We start from the raw sequence: 6,204 nt of genomic DNA, 5'->3' as shown, positions 1-6,204 counted from the left end.
CACTTGGGACTTTTTATATATCTAGGTACTTCAATTTTTAAAGTTTGATTTTGTGAGATAGGTTCTAATGTGTCAGATTTCTCTTGCCCTGTTTTACAACCAATCTAAACAAAACAGTCATTCGAGTTTATATTCTGTCTTCTGACAAACACTGAGAAGCAAGCTGTCAGGCTGGTGCTTTTAATGACAATGAAAACTTTCCCCCGGCTGGGCGCGGTGGCTCAAGCCTGTAATCCCGGCACTTTGGGAGGCCGAGACCGGCGGATCACGAGCTCAGGAGATTGAGCCCATCCCGGCTAACATGGTGAAACCCCGTTGCTACTAAAAAATACAAAAAACCAGCCGGGCGCGGTGGCGGGCGCCTGTAGTCCCAGCTACTCGGGAGGCTGAGGCAGGAGAATGGCGTAAACCCGGGAGGCGGAGCTTGCAGTGAGCTGAGATCCCGCCACTGCACTCCAGCCTGGGCGACAGAGCAAGACTCCGTCTCAAAAACAAAGAAAAAAAAAAAAGAAAATTTTCCTTCCTTTGCATTTCCTTTAACATTGTTTCTGCTACAATCAAGTCTTTTTTTATCTTCTGGCTTATATGAAACAGACTCACATTGATTCCTTGACCTATATTTTAAGAAAATTCCGGGGCCGGGCGCGGTGGCTCAAGCCTGTAATCCCAGCACTTTGGGAGGCCAAGACGGGCGGATCACAAGGTCAGGAGATTGAGACCATCCTGGCTAACACGGTGAAACCCCGTTTCTACTAACAAATACAAAAAACTAGCCAGGCGAGGTGGTGGGCGCCTGTAGTCCCAGCTACTTGGGAGGCTGAGGCAGGAGAATGGCATAAACCCGGGAGGCGGAGCTTGCAGTGAGCTGAGATCCGGCCACTGCACTCCAGCCTGGGCCACAGAGCAAGACTCCGTCTCAAAAAAAAAAAAAGAAAATTCCTGCCACGTGCGGTGGCTCACACCTGTAATCTCAGCACTTTGGGAGGCCGAGGCAGGTAGATCACTTGAGGTCAGGAATTTCAGACCAGCCTGACCAGCATGGTGAAACTACTAAAAATACAGACCTGGTGATGCACGCCTGTAATCCCAGCTACTTGGGAGGCTGAGGCAGGAGAATCACTGGAACCTGGGAGGCAGAAGTTGCAGTGAGCCAAGATTGCACCATTGCACTCCAGCCTGGGCAATAAGAGTGAAACTCCATCTCAAAAAAAAGAAATTCCTCATTATTTGTTTGGTTTTTTGTTTGTTTGTTTGTTTGTTTTTGAGCCAGAGTCTCACTCTGTCATCCAGGCTGGAGTGCAGTGGGGCAATCCGCCTCCCTGCAACCTCCGCCTCCCGGGTTCAAGCGATTCTCCTGCCTCAGCTTCCCAAGCAGCTGGGACTACAGGCGCACACCGCCACACCCGGTTAATTTTTTGTATTTTTAGTAGAAACAGGTTTTCACCATGTTGCCCAGGCTGGTGTCGAACTCCTGAGCTCGGGCAATCCACCGCCTTGGCCTCCTAGGCATGAACCACCTTGCCTGGCCCAAAAATTCCTCATTATTTGAGCTTATGGTTATTAAGTCTTATTAAGTACTTAATATGGTTATTAAGTACTATAGGTTATTAAGTCTTCAGGTTCTAGAAACAGTGGGTCAATTAAAATTCCTGAATACAAAATCACTAGAGACTCATTAGTCCAGAACTAATCAGTAAAGAACTCAGGGCCCGGTGCGGTGGCTCAAGCCTGTAATCCCAGCACTTTGGGAGGCCGAGGCGGGTGGATCACGAGGTCAGGAGATCGAGACCATCCTGGCTAACATGGTGAAACCCCGTCTCTACTAAAAATACAAAAAACTAGCCGGGCGTGGTGGCGGGCGCCTGTAGTCCCAGCTACTCGGAGGCTGAGGCGGGAGAATGGCGTGAACCCGGGAGGCGGAGCTTGCAGTGAGCCGAGATCGCCCCACTGCACTCCAGCCTGGGCGACACAGCGAGACTCCATCTCAAAAAAAAAAAAAAAAAAAAAAAAAAGGCCGGGCGCGGTGGCTCAAGCCTGTAATCCCAGCACTTTGGGAGGCCGAGACGGGCGGATCACGAGGTCAGGAGATCGAGACCATCCTGGCTAACACGGTGAAACCCCGTCTCTACTAAAAAAAAAATACAAAAAACTACCCGGGCGCGGTGGCGGGCGCCTGTAGTCCCAGCTACTCGGGAGGCTGAGGCAGGAGAATGGCGTGAACCCGGGAGGCGGAGCTTGCAGTGAGCTGAGATCCGGCCACTGCACTCCAGCCTGGGCGGCAGAGCGACTCTGTCTCAAAAAAAAAAAAAAAAAAAAAAAAAAGAACTCAGGACAATGGAAAGATTGGTATGCTTTTAAAAAGAGACGACTTTTTTTTTTTTTTTTTTTAAGACGGAGTCTCACTCTGCAGCCCTGGCTAGAGTGCAGTGGCACCATCTCAGCTTACTGCAAGCTGCGCCTCCCGGGTTCACGCCATTCTCCTGTCTCAGCCTCCTGAGTAGCTGGGACTACAGGAGCATGCCATCACGCCCGGCCAATTTTTTGTATTTTTAGTAGAGACGGGGTTTCACCGTGTTAGCCAGGATGGTCTCCATCTCCTGACCTCATGATCCGCCCGCCTCAGCCTCCCAAAGTGCTGGAATTACAAGCGTGATCCACTGCGCCCGGCCTCAAAAAGAGACATTTTAAGCTTTCATTATCGTTTTATAAGTATGTCTAGCATTAAAGTGTCTTAACTCCTGGGCTCAAGGGATCCTCATGCCTCAGCTTCTAGAGTAGCTGGGACTACAGGTATACGCCACCTTGCCAGGCTTATGTTTTATTTTGTTGTGGAGACGGGGTCTTGCCATCTTACCCAGGCTGGTCTCTAATTCCTGGGTTAAGCAGTCCACCTGCATTGGCCTCCCAAACTGCTGAGATTACAGGTGTGAGTCATGGCACCCAGCCAATGTTTAGTTCTTAAAGACAGCAAAAATATACCCAAAGACTATTGACTTCCCCTTTTCTTGATTTGCCAATTCAGTAACATATTAGAACTGTAGAAACAAAAGAGTCACAGAAACGGCTTCTATCTTCAAAATTGCCAACTTGACAAACACTAGCTGGGCATGGTGGCTCACACCTGTAATCCCAGCACTTTAGGAGGCCGAGTGAGCAGATCACTTGAGGCCAGGAGTTCAAGACCAGCCTGGGCAACATGGCAAAACCCTGTCTCTACAAAAAAATACAAAAATTAACCAGGCGTGGTGGTGTGCGCCTATAGTCCCAGCTACTCGGGAGACTGAGGTGGGAGAATCGTTTAAGCCCAGGAGGCGGAGGCTGCAGTGAGCCATAATCACCCCACTGTACTCCAGCCTGAGCAACAGAGCCAGACCCTACCTCAAAAAAAGGAAAAGAAAAAAATACATTCTTTCTTGGCTATTCATTACCACAGAGAGAGGAAAAAGTAAGTGGGCTTGCTGGGGAAGAAAGAAAAATTGTCAATATGTAGTTTTGTCTAAGGAGATTGGTTATTTCTGGTCCTTCTGAAGGTAAATGGACTAAAGGACTGCATTGAAAATCTTCCAGATCATGTATTTATTAGGTAGAAACTGATTATATCTACAATTTAATAGTAACAAACTTTTTAAGTTTTATATAAAGATTACATGTGATAATTTTATGCAATAAGACTGCTTCTTTTTCCTTCCAATTAGAGTGTGAGAGTGTGTGTGTATACATAGACTAATTTAATCTTCCTAATAATCCTATCAAGTAGCTACGATTTTTCCCATTTTACAGATCAGGAAACTGAGATGAATATACATATAGTTTAATTGCCTAAACTGACCTAATAGATTCAAACAAAGGAGTCTTATTTCAGAGTCTGTCTGTAATGACTCCACAATATTGCCTCTCCTATTTGAGGAGGATTTCAGAATTTCCCATTCCTGGTAAACCCTACTATCTCACTTTATTCTAATTCACCAATCCTAATCCTCATTTCACTACACTAAGGATTTCAGAAATGTTAAAGTAGCTTTCAAAGCATTTTAAATTTTCACTGCTTCCCTTAAAAGGCGGCCACACCAGGTGCCGTGGCTCACGCCTGTAATCCTAGCACTATGGGAGGCCAAGGCGGGTGGATTGCCTGAGCTCAGGAGTTAGAGACCAGCCGGGGCAACACGGTGAAACAGGAGAATTTTTGTGGCAGAATTGCCAGAACCCGGGAGGTGGAGGTTGCAGTAAGCTGAGATCACGCCACTGCACTCCAGACTGGGTGACAGAGCGAGACCCCATCTCAAAAAAAAAAAAAAGGCGGCCACAGTCGTCTTAAAGCTATTAAATCAGGCCAGGCACAGTGGCTCACACCTGTAATCCCAGCACTTTGGGAGGCTGAGGCAGGCGGATAACTTAAGGTCAGGAGTCCGGGCGGTGTGGCGCGTACCTATAATCCCAGCTACTCCGAGGTTGAGACAAGAGAATCGCTTGAACCCGGGAGGCGGAGATTGCAGTAAACCGAGATCACACCACTGCACTCCAGCCTGGGTGACAGAGCGAGACTCTGCCTCAAAAAAAAAAATAAAATAGCGTTGACTGGTTTAGCTAATTCAGGTACAGCACATATTTGTTGAGTTCTTTTGTAGGGCTATGGAAAGAAATGGGAGCCTTTTCATTAACACAACACTGATTTTACATTCTACTTTTCAAAAATACAGTTGTACATAGCATGGTTTAAGGTGGGGTCCCAGACACCTAGAATGAATAAGTTTAAAATATCCAAGAAGTGCTGGGGGCGGTAGCTCACGCGTGTAATCCAAGCACTTTGGGAGGCCGAAGCAGGCGGATCACCTGAAGTCAGGAGCAGACCAGCCTGGCCAACATGGAGAAACCCCGTCTCTACTAAAAATACAAAAAAAATTACCCTGGCATGGTGGCGCATGCCTGTAATCCCAGGTACCCAGGAGGCTGAGGCAGGAGAATTGCTTGAACCCGGGATGGAGAGGTTGCAGTGAGCAGAGATCCCGCCTTTGCACCCCAGCCTGGGCAATAAGAGCCAGACTGTCTCAAACACAAAACAGGTCAGGCACAGTGGCTCACGCCTATAATCCCAGCACTTTGGGAGGCTGAGGCAGGCGGATTACCTGAGGTCAGGAGTTCAAGACCAGCCTGGCCGACATGGTGAAACCCTGTCACTACTAAAAATACAAAAATTAGGCCGGGCGCGGTGGCTCAAGCCTGTAATCCCAGCACTTTGGGAGGCCGAGGCGGGCGGATCACGAGGTCAGGAGATCGAGACCATCCTGGTTAACATGGTGAAACCCCGTCTCTACTAAAAAATACAAAAAACTAGCCGGGCGAGGTGGCGGACGCCTGTAGTCCCAGCTACTCGGGAGGCTGAGGCAGGAGAATGGCGTGAACCCGGGAGGCGGAGCTTGCAGTGAGCTGAGATCCGGCCACTGCACTCCAGCCTGGGTGACAGAGCGAGACTCCGTCTCAAAAAAAAAAAAAAAAAAAATACAAAAATTAGCTGGGCATGGTGGCAAACACCTGTAATCCCAGCTACTCAGGCGGCTGAGGCGGGACAATTACTTGAGCCCAAGAGATGGAGATTGCAGTGAACTGAGATCATGCCACTGCACTCCAGCCTGGCTGACAGAGCGACTCTCTCAAAAAAAAAAAAAAAAAAAAAAATCCAAGAAGTGCCCAAAATAGCAAGCAAAGGAATTGTATACGTGCCTATGTTCTTTTTTTCTGGAAAGGAGAATCTGCAGCTTTATAATTTCAACATTAGCCTAAACCGTCGTGAACCTAAAACAATCAAAAGGGCCAGAATCTGTTTAAAGAATTTATTCAAGGGCAGTGTGAGGGTAGACCAACCAAAAAACCAACTCCAAAGAATGGAGGTCAGCCTTCAGAAGTAGGGAAGTTAAGATTTCATTTACTTAGGCAGACAGAGAAGTTTTTAGCTGGATTACGTTATCTATACAAGGTTGGAGCATAATTACAGAATTTGGTTACAAGCAGTGTTTTTTTTGTTTGTTTGTTTGTTTGTTTTTGAGGTGGGGTACAGCTAACATTGTTTTACGGAGAGTTTAACACTCATGAGTTGCTGTCATATGGTGACATCGTTTGAGTCTCTCTAGTCATTGAACAGAACAAGAAAAATAAATCGAATTAAATTTATAATCTGAAGTTATATGTGACCCATCACATCTGTCAAGT

Source organism: Macaca fascicularis, chromosome 11 (assembly GCF_037993035.2).
Source record: "Macaca fascicularis isolate 582-1 chromosome 11, T2T-MFA8v1.1".
Taxonomy (NCBI): Eukaryota; Metazoa; Chordata; class Mammalia; order Primates; family Cercopithecidae; genus Macaca; species Macaca fascicularis.
The sequence above is the reverse complement of the archived record's forward strand: the minus strand, read 5'-3'. Positions refer to the sequence as shown.